We start from the raw sequence: 10225 nt of genomic DNA on the forward strand, positions 1-10225 counted from the left end.
ACTGGGTCGGGTACTTTCGCCTATGTCATGCGCAGTGTGATTAGTTATAGTTACTAGTTACTTCTCACAAATAGTAACTGAGTTACATCATTATAAAAGTAACTAATTATCATAATTATCAGGGAAAGTAACTACTGTGTTACTATAAAAAAAAAAAAAAAAGTTCAAATATATCAAATTACTTGGATGCCCCCAATATTAAATGTTAAATGAATGAAATTTAAATGAAATTAATGATTTTTTTAGTTCCAGATATATAACGCTTAATAGCACAGTTTGTTTTAAATATCTGAATGTACACTTAGCATCAGTCAGTCAGGCATAATAATATGACATTATGATAATTTAGCATTAAACTTCAGTATTTACAACTTTAGAATAACCATGTATGAATGCAAATTTGTTATATTGACTGAACTCAGGACTGGTGGTGGTGCTTAACACATTGTTTGTAATTTAGTGTTTCTGTAAAAAAGTAAAAACTAAACTAAAAATAAGACTGAAAAGATAACAAAACTACTACGAATTCTATTACTAATAACAATATAAAACGCACTAAGGATTCATGAGCTGCTGGGTTCATGAATATTAATCACGTTGTCTGCGTTTGCTCGAACTGATTTGCTGAAATCAAAACAGGTAGATGTGAGTGCCAGCCAATGAGATAGTCATTTGTCATTAGTTTCGCCTACTACCGGAGAAATCGGCAGTTCACAAAAGCTGAAGAATTCCAAAGGAACGTTATTTTGACAGGAAAATACAGCAAAGAATATCGTTTACATGTAGCGTGTCAATTCTGCATGGTATATAAGAATCTCTCGCTCTGTATCTGTCTTTGCATGTGTGTGAGACAAAGCGATGGTTAGTCGTGTGCCTTAACTAGAGTTTATGGTTTGTCAAATACAGGTACGCTGTGCATCCTTTCAGATGAACTGAAAAATAAAGATATAATAATATTATAATAAATTATAGTAACACCGCATTACCGTCAGTAACGGTAACGGCGTTGTAACTGGGGAAACTGTAATTCGTTTGATTACTCGTTACTGAAATAAATAACGCCGTTAAGTAATGCTGTTTATTTATAATGCCATTATTCCCATCACTGGTCACGTGTGACCTTTCCAACGTGATTACCGTTACTGTGAAGTGTTGGACACAGAAGTAGTGCAAGCTGAGCATTTGTGGTTAAAAACTATGTAATCTTTTTTTTTATTTTTTTTTTTAGAAAATTACTGATCTTTGTGCTAGATAAGACTCTTGTTCCTTGGCTGGGATCATGTGAAGCCCTTTGAAGATGCACTGAAGAGGCAGTTTAGACCTTTAACCCGCTGGCCACCATTGAAGTCCAATATATGGGGAAAAATTCTGGAGTGTTTTCTTCAAAATCCTTAATTTCTTTTCAACTGAAGAAAGACATGAGCATCTTGGATGACACAGGTGTAAGTACATTACATACTGTTTAGTTTTTAGGAAGTAAACATTATGCCACAAATGCTGTTGACTAATTTCACTTCTGAAAGTAGTATCCAACCCTGAATATTACTTAAAAAAAAAAAAAGAAGATATTCCAATAATGCTCCACTGTCGCACTAAAAGTAAAACCAAGCTCAAAGTGAAGTATTATCAAAGTACTTCTGAAAGGTTGAGATGATGAGATGAGATCTGGGATCTCTCGAACTTGAGTTCTCAATGGCATTTGAGTCAACCGTGTTCAGAGGATAGACTCAAGTGTGCACTTTGGACTCAGGGCATCTGTTCAGTTCTTTCATTTACAACCTGTGCAATTGCAATGAGTTTTGGCTGTCTCTGCTGGAAGCATGCAAATGAAGATGCATTCTCCAAGATATTTCCTGCTCTAAATTTGTGTCCGCAGGGTGGATGGAGAGTTGTCTGACTGTTTAAAGAAGTGTGTATCTTAGGTGAGAGTTGATTACTGGGTTGTGTTACAGTTTCTACAGTAGGATCCCACTATCTGTAATTCTGGCTCTTTCAGGCTTGACTTCAAGTCATCCCTGAAACCACCTTCAAAGTCTGAAACAGGAACCGATAAACCTCACATCCTCCTCCCTCCGCTGACTAATGAGCTTTTACTCTTAATTAGCTGTGTTATTCTGTAACCCATGACAATCAAGAGTGTCTTTCATTGTGTGCCTGCGGGTAAAAAGGTTTCTTAGCGAAATAATGTGTCTGGAAGTCATAATTATTTATCCGTGTTTCGTTTGAGAACAAAAGGATGTGTACAAAGAGATTTGCAGTGTGTAATGTATCAAAGAGAATATCCCAGCAGATCAGCAATAAAAGAAATATGAAATACTAGCTTATATCAGTGCATGGGACCAAAAGAAGGAAAAGGAATGACAGCCATTGTGTTGAGTGTTAAATGCAAATCAAATATTCCCTCTAATCTTGCTGTCACTTTGAGAAATGGACCTCTAGGAGCAGACAAGCCATGAAACTAAAATAATTGTCGGATTCTAGATGAAACACTGAGCATCAGACAAAATAATATCAATTTGTAGAGAATGTTCAGGTACATTTTAGCATACTGCTGATACAACTGACGACCTTGTTTGTCCATAGGCAACATACCCATAATACACTACAGCAAATGTATATTTCATATGCTATCTTGTTGCATCATCCAGATCCATAACTGACAATCTTATAAATAAGCATGTCTTTGCACATTAGTCAGAGCATTACTCAAAAGGACAATGGAGGACCCAAAGTATTGTGGAAAAAGCAAACAAAGAGAAAAAGAACACTAGGAATGAAAAGGGAAGAATAAATGCAGTGTTGTTTGTTCACCAACACTCTGGCAGCCACATTTAATATCACATGTCCCTGAGAGCATAATGTCTCTATGGACATGGCACACATTTTAATATGAGGGTTTGAAAACACTCATTTCATGTCTCTAGGGTGCAATAATTGCTCTTTTTTATATAAAAAGACTGATTGTAATACAGATCTGTATTAATAAAGTCTTTGATCTTTGAGGAAACCTGAACAACAAGATGCCATTCTTTTGACCGTTTGTTTGGATAATCCATATTGTAAAAGCCTATACAATTTTGATGAGTCATTCAGTTTAAGTGATATTCAGGTCAGAGCATGTATGCAAAAAATAAAGGTTTATAGTAAATCAGTTAACCATGACTATTAACCAGAGGGCTGCATTCCATTAAAACGTCTGTTGGTATGGATAAACCCCAACAAAGAATTGATTACAGGTTAGAAATAAAAGTCACAGTAATAGCGCACAGAGCCAGTGGTAATGTACAAGATGCTGATTTAATTGCTGCTTTACTTATTGCCTTTTTGATCGTAAAATTCTCACTTATACATTTTTATTTGGCCACATATCAGTGAAAGGCTCAGCGCAATACAGGTGGAAAAAAAGCAGCAATTAATCTCAGAAAACAACCCATGGTCTTCTTTTCTAAATTCAGCCAGACACAGAGGCTCCTCTTCAAACACAGGCCATTACAAGTTGGCCTTCACATTAACATATTCCTTCCAAAATAAATAAAGATAATAGTTCACCTAAAAATGAAAAGTCTGTCATTAATTACCCTCATGGCATTCCACACTCGTAAGACTCGTTTATTTTAAGAACACAAATTGAGATATTTTTTGATGAAATCCGACAGCTTTCTGGCCCTGCATAGACAGCTATGCAATTGAAATGTTTTATGGCCCAGAAAGGTAGCAAGGACATTGTTAAAATAGTCCATATGACATCAGTGGTTCAACCGTGATGTTAGGACGCTACAAGAATACTTTTTGTGTACAGAGAAAACTTAATTATTTAATTTATTCACAATTTCTTCTCTTCCATGTCAGTTCAGTTTTTTCCACGCATTCAGGAGAGTACCAAGATGCATGTGTGTGGTGCTGCTGATGCAGGAGCTGGTGTTCTGACGTAGAACGTTCATCGTCTGTATATTCTGGGTTAAATAAGTAAGGCTGGGCAAAAAATTGCAAGTCATCCCCTTTGTCAAACTCTTCAGACGTGCTTATGAAGACTAATTTTATATACAGCGTGCGTTTTCTTATGCTTGTAAACAAAGCATAGCACATCCGGGTTCTACGTCAGAGCGCCAGCTGAATGGCGGTGAAGACTGACACTGACTGTCCTTACTATTTTTCTGGGCCAAAAAACGTTTCAGTTGTGTTGTGTTGCGTTGCAAAAAGCTCTAGGATTTCATCGAAAATATCTTCATTTGTGTTCCAAAGATAAACAAAGGTTTACGGATTTGGAACAACATGGGGGTGAGTAAATAATCTCTTTAACTAAAAGATTTAGGGAAATCTGTAGGATTTAAATGATCTGAATGCTGCTTCATATACAGTATAACGTTGTTACCATCTTATGAATTATGACAAATCAATGTCCTAACTGTAAAACTACAAGACTGTCTATCCACATTGAAAATTAAAATGCTGTGTGATAAGGCACAGCAGCAGCCGAACTGAGGGTTTTGCAGGATTTTGGGCCAATGAAATGTCAATTTTGGACGATGCAGAAATAGAAACCGATCAACAAAATGTCTACCCAGTGGTTAGAACAAAAACAGATTTTACTAGAAGAGTCTGCTTGTTGCTTGATTGTGTCACTTTTGGTTAGGACACACTGTGACATTGAGGTTTAAAAGACGCATAGTTTTGTAAAAATCAAACAAATTCTATGTGTCAAGGAATTCACATTGACACCCGAAACCTTTTAGTAGCAATGCTTTCATGCATATCTCTTATTGCTTGTCATTTCGTACACGCATCAAGGTTTTTGTTTGCCTAGTTGAAAGGTGTCATGTCACATCTTTACCTTCTTTTCAACTGCGTACTCCCGAGGGTCTCTTTGTTTTCAAGCTCTAATCAAGGAGCCAATGTTCCTGTGCCTGTCTTTTCACGCGTTTGTCTCGGAGAAATCTCAGCATCGGGATGGATTCGGTGATCCGGCTCATTATCATAAAATAATGGGCTACGGCTCACCATCATAAAGCTTCGCTCCTGCTCGGGCCTGTCTGCTTGCTGCATGTTCAACCAATCAGTCGTCACTGTGAAATTTCTGATGTGCTGGAATTGCTGCAGAAGGGCCTTCACGCATGAGTCATTCATTAATTTGAGGACTTGTTAGGGAGCCACTTTACCTGCAGACAGCCATTTGAAGAAAAAAGGCCCCATTGAGGCAAATTCACAAGACCAGGCAAGGGTTTTCACTAGCTCTCTCGGGCTCTCATCCATGGCTATATCGCACATCAGTATAGGATGAATGAGCCATTGAGCTAGAACACTACTGGATGCTGATGTTTGCACGTATTTGTGTAATTGTCTGTGTGTGCTTGCGCTAAAAGGTCTTTTTGTCTTTTATGTGGCCGCCAAAAGCTCTAAATGGTGTTTTTGGAAAATGGCAAAAACTGTGCCAGCAGATAGCAATGATGAGAGACAGCTGGGATACAAAGGCGCACACACACACACTTAGTTAGACCCTTCACACAGGGAAATGTGAATGCAGCATTTAGATTGTCAGTGTTGTGGTGCCAGTGACTCTTTTGCAAAGACATCCACTGTGCAGGGGTAACAGCATTCACACAGAGAGAATAAACTCCGCAATAACTAACACATAAGGTGTGCCTCCTTCAACCATTATAAGAACTGTAGTTTCCAAATGTACGGTTACCAGGTCTACTGCCTGACCCAAATAAATAGGAAAAAGACTGAAAAGAACGCAATTCCCTTTGGTGCCACTAGCGGCACTGTAATTAGACAGTTAAGTTAAAAATAATGAGTTCAGTAATCTTCCATATATATGCTTATTAATGGCATACATAAATATCTTAAACTTTAAGTTCACCCAAAAATGAAAAAGTTTTTTTTTTTTTTTAATAATAATAATAACAACATCTTTTGTGTTCCACAGAAGAAAGAAAGACATTACAATGAATAAGAATGAGTAAAGGATGAAAAAAAAATCATTTTTAGGCAAACTATCCATTTAAGAGCAGAGCACTGAATGTTGCGCTGTATCAGAAAGATGATTCACAGCATGTCTGTTGTGGATAATGAAGAGTCATGTAACACTATTCTGCTAAAATCATTGGCTTATTCTGCACTCTCTCCATTGGCTAGAGATACAGTATTTCTTCCCCAGAACCCTCACTACCTCACTGGGGTCATGTAAGGAGCTGAATCAGTTTTTTCCCCCTTCACATTAAGGTACTGAATTTTGCTATAATTAAATGTAATTTCACTTTAAAGCAATTCCAGGTAAGATATAAGCTATTTTACTAACAGATGGTAGAGCTGATATAATGACACCAATTATAGCAAAATATATTAGCAGCTGATTCACTGGGCAGCAAACTTTGATGCCTTATTTCACAGATTTTCTGTAAGCACACAGCTGTGTAGCATATATTAGAATTCCACACCGTGATTGTGAACTACTTAAAAAATGGTTCATGGATATTCTATGCATCACTGGTAGTTACAAAATCAGCTCAAGACTCATTCATGTGAATAAAATTAATTGTGAAGTTAGCATAACCCCCATAATCTGTAACCTGCATCACAGGTCAAATGCAAAATAATCATCCACATCATCATCACCATATTTTGTCTTCTTTCCCAGTAAAATATTTGAACATCTCTAAAACAAGATAAATTTATTTGAGAAGCCAAGCTGCATTAAATATTAAGACTTGTTTTCAGAGAATGCATCTTGAATTAGAGCTATTTTTCTTGCTTAATGCATAAATGTGACAAAAATGAGCAGGGTTTATGTTTAAAACATGAAAAGCAGAACTTAATGTAAAATATATTCTCTATTGAAGTCTTTGCATCTAAAATAAATTGATCTTGTTTTGAGAATTTTTAAGATGCTTAATTTTTATGATTTTTAGCAGTATTGCAGAAATTTCAACTTGGTGTGTGTGTGTGTGTGTGTGTGTGTGTGAAAGAGAGAGAGAGAGAGAGAGAGAGAGAGAGAGAGAGAGAAATGTGTCTTTGTATCAAACACCACATGGCATAAATACATGAATGGTCTTGAGGGATCACAGTTGTAACTCGTGTAAGGAGCTGTGTAGACTTGATGGGCTGCTGTATGCTCATCATTCATGAGAACGATGTGACGATCAGGTTTCATTTGTTCAAAGTTGTCCCGCTGCAGCAAGAGGCAACGATTATATTCGCAGTGCACAGTCAACTGACAGCAACTTAGACCATGTCAAAACGAAGACAAATTAAAAATACAACTCACCACAAGGTAGCTTAACGTTGAAACTTCATCCGATTAGGTCCCATTCTTAGCTGAATCAGTTTTTGTCTTCCTTACATCAGTATTTACCGGTCATCAGCTTAAAACCCACGGAAGTAATGAAAACTGTTTGGCGTAAAGACAAAATGGACGAAAGGTCGCAATGGCAGCACCTAAATATTTAAATTGGTGCTACTTCACTATAGTCCAACTTCGGAAACAAAGCGCTCCCATTATAATGCGAAGGTAAGGTTATCCGTGTAGTGCTCTGAATTGTTCCTCGAAGAAGAAATAACCGCATTTAGTCAAACAATGTCGAATATATAAAATCCACTAGCAGTACAGACAGTTAGAAACAGATCGCAGCTATCAGTTAAAGCGCGTTGATCAGTTTAACATCCGCCAACAGACTGCGACACCGAGCCTTTTCAGTCTCTATTGAAAGTGCCTGTAGATATTCCTCTATAAAGTCAGTCCCATCACATAGCTCTGCTTGACCCTCCTACTCTGCATCGCTGTCCGCGTGTATGTGTGTGTGCGAGAGACAGAGCCAAATTTCAATGGATAGACGCTGGCAGACGCGGGCGCGCGCCCTCTCTCACCCAAGTCACATGTTTAAAACACAAGTAGCCCTCTGTAATGGCTTTTCGGAGGATATGCATAAAACCCGAGACGAGGGTGGAATGATAAGCAGGCTATGTTACTATCTATCTATCTATAAATCTAGAGATCTCTGAAAGTAAGTGCTTAAAGAAAACGTTTTTCTCTTTTTTTCATTGTTTTTTTCGAATAAATTTAGAATTCTAATACAGAGAGTTCTGCTCATGTCCACTGGTCAGCAGGTCAGAACCAAGTGTTATCTATTTGTACAAGCAAATTAATAACCACTTCACTTTTTCTGAACTAATAATAGTATGGAATTATTCTTAGAAGAATTGTTATACAAACAGTATAAATTCTAATACACTGTAAAACGTTGTAAAGTTACCAGCTAAAAAAAAAAAAGCCACCTGTGGTTACCATTGCCATAAAAATAGAGTTACAAGCATTATAAGATGACATTTTGGTGACAGTATATTTTATAGCTGTTGGCCGTTGAATCATATAATGTTAATCTAATAGCCTATTTAGGCTATTAAGATGTATTTGTTTTTGTAAAATGTACTTTTACAACACAGCTGGTTTAAAAGAAGCCACATGATACTTGAAAATGGGCCTCTCTTAAATAAAATAGCTAAGACATTTACTAAATAAAAGGCAGCGTGAAATTTTCTATAAAGTATATAGTTGAAAAAAATGTTTTAATAATATATGCTTTCCATGTATTTTCTAGATAATATTTTACATTTAAATGAAATATATTGTCTTTTATAATATAATATCATTATTGACCATATATGGTAAGGTAACAGTCAGCCAATTAAGAGGTTCTTGCTGTAGCATTTACAATGCATTATTTTTCCAACATTTTTACAGTGGCATTTAAATTTATCACCTGAATCATTTGAGGTTATTCCGAAATGCAAGCAGTGTGTGTGGGTGCTGAAGTCTCTATCCCTGGCCCTAAGCCTCTGTACATCTGTGCAGTAGGAGTGATTCAGACAGCAGTGGCAGCTAATAAAAATCATACTTCTGATTTCAATTCGTTGCATCAATGTCCACATTTTACTATCAGTATAAATCAGAAAAAAAAAGACAAGAGACATTTAAGCAGCACGAGTTCACTACAAGCATGCTTTGATGTGTAGCCGATAGGATTTCAGACCAGGAATAGCTTATTTTTCATTGGCGTTAAAGTATTGGTTAAACCCAGTTCTGACTACAATCAAAATGGCTCTCTGACCATGGACAAATTCAGCACAAATCCATTACAGAGGTTGGCAAAGTGAGATTGTTTGTCTTCTGGCAATCTGCTGGAACACGCATCAGTCCTGTGTGTGTTATCAGGAAACTGATTGTGATGGATTAGATACATGGGCAACATCCAGAGTGGACATTTTCTGAACGCAACGCTGCACTGGAACTGTCCGTGGTGCTGAACTGCTACAGAGCCATTGGACTGCACACTGTAACTTTTGCCATTCATTGTATTGTGTAGGTGTATTAGATAATAGATAATTAGCCTAGATAATTAACCACAAGTAATACTGCTACTGCCCCAAGCATTTAATATGCATGTATAGTATATAAAGACATGTGTGGACTTCGAGGATTAGAGTCATAGCTCTTGGGAAGGCATGTAACAGATGGCCTGTAGTATGTCTGCCAAACCATCACTCGAAGGCCAAACTCTTAGCAGTGTTCTTACATTTTCAAGCATAATCAAGTGCAAATGGCTTCTTAAGAATATTTGAACTATAGTACCAACTATGAACTATCCTAATGTGCAAATTAATAAAAGTAATGTAATGAGTAGCTGAAATATGTCTATTTGGTTGAGTCTCAGAAAAACTAGTGGACATGCACTTTGTTGGCATATTAAAACCAAACTTGGTTGGGTATGTTGGTATATTAAAAAGAAACTTTTTTTGTTTTGTTTTGTTTTGTTTCTGAAGAAAGAAATGCACACAGATGAAAAAGTCCATCCCATGTTATCCTCTCACATTCAAATCCACCAACATATTTGTTTAGAATTGTTTTGGACTGTTTTTTTCTTGTTGTGCACATTTCTCTTCTGATTCAGATGAGGCACCTTTTTCACTGGCAAAAACAATATTATGGATAGAGGACTCATATTGTTGCCAGAAGCAATGGTTTGAAGTTTAGAAATGCATTAATAATGGACTTCTTTATTCCAAACAGACAGCTTTTTGCTTTACAAGACATTAACTGAAGGACCACAGTCGTGTGGTGAAGTTTTTGTCAGCTGTTTGGACTCTCATTCTGATGGCACCCACTTCACTCCATTGGTGATAAAATTTCTACAAAACTGTTCTAATGAAGAAACAAACTCATCTACATCCT

The 10225-nt window shown here is 36.8% G+C and overlaps 1 protein-coding gene across 1 annotated transcript in view; it reads right to left on the minus strand.

The window, feature by feature from the left end:
• brinp3a.2 (bone morphogenetic protein/retinoic acid inducible neural-specific 3a, tandem duplicate 2) overlaps positions 1 to 7857 on the minus strand; it is a 39093-nt gene extending 31236 nt beyond the window's left edge. Inside the window, exon 1 of the mRNA XM_051111827.1 lies at positions 7265 to 7857. The gene's annotated coding sequence lies outside the window, so the exon portion shown is untranslated. The remainder of the gene's footprint in view (positions 1 to 7264) is intronic.
• Between the last annotated feature and the right edge of the window lie 2368 nt (positions 7858 to 10225).

The sequence above is a fragment of the Labeo rohita genome, chromosome 6, assembly GCF_022985175.1.
Source record: "Labeo rohita strain BAU-BD-2019 chromosome 6, IGBB_LRoh.1.0, whole genome shotgun sequence".
In the NCBI taxonomy this organism is placed as follows: domain Eukaryota; kingdom Metazoa; phylum Chordata; class Actinopteri; order Cypriniformes; family Cyprinidae; genus Labeo; species Labeo rohita.